At 57.1% G+C, this 266-nt stretch overlaps 1 protein-coding gene across 1 annotated transcript in view; it reads right to left on the bottom strand.

The window, feature by feature from the left end:
• The window catches only part of LOC102674406 (division abnormally delayed protein-like), a 67,197-nt gene that overhangs the window by 28,860 nt on the left and 38,071 nt on the right, over window positions 1-266 (bottom strand). The gene's annotated exons all lie outside the window — the stretch shown is intronic.

The following is a 266-nucleotide window of genomic DNA, read 5'->3' as shown; positions in this document are numbered from 1 at the left end:
GAGAGAGAGAGAGAGAGAGAGAGTGTGTCTGGAAATCGAGAGTCCGGTCACGGGATGCAAATGCTTTGGACGGCTCTTTCCCCCCTCTTCGCGCCTCTGACGCGGCTCATTTTTGCCCGATGCGCCAGCCCCACCAAGCCGATTCTATCGCGGGCCTGAAACCGTATACCGGCACTGCCGCTGATACGCTGAGAGGATCGAGTTGAAAGGGGCAAAGGGGAGGGAAGCTGGTGTATACGTGCTTGGAAAACGTTTCTCGCCGATGA

The sequence above is a fragment of the Apis dorsata genome, unplaced genomic scaffold (assembly GCF_000469605.1).
Source record: "Apis dorsata unplaced genomic scaffold, Apis dorsata 1.3 scaffold_655, whole genome shotgun sequence".
In the NCBI taxonomy this organism is placed as follows: domain Eukaryota; kingdom Metazoa; phylum Arthropoda; class Insecta; order Hymenoptera; family Apidae; genus Apis; species Apis dorsata.
This window is presented reverse-complemented; position numbering and strand designations above follow the sequence as displayed.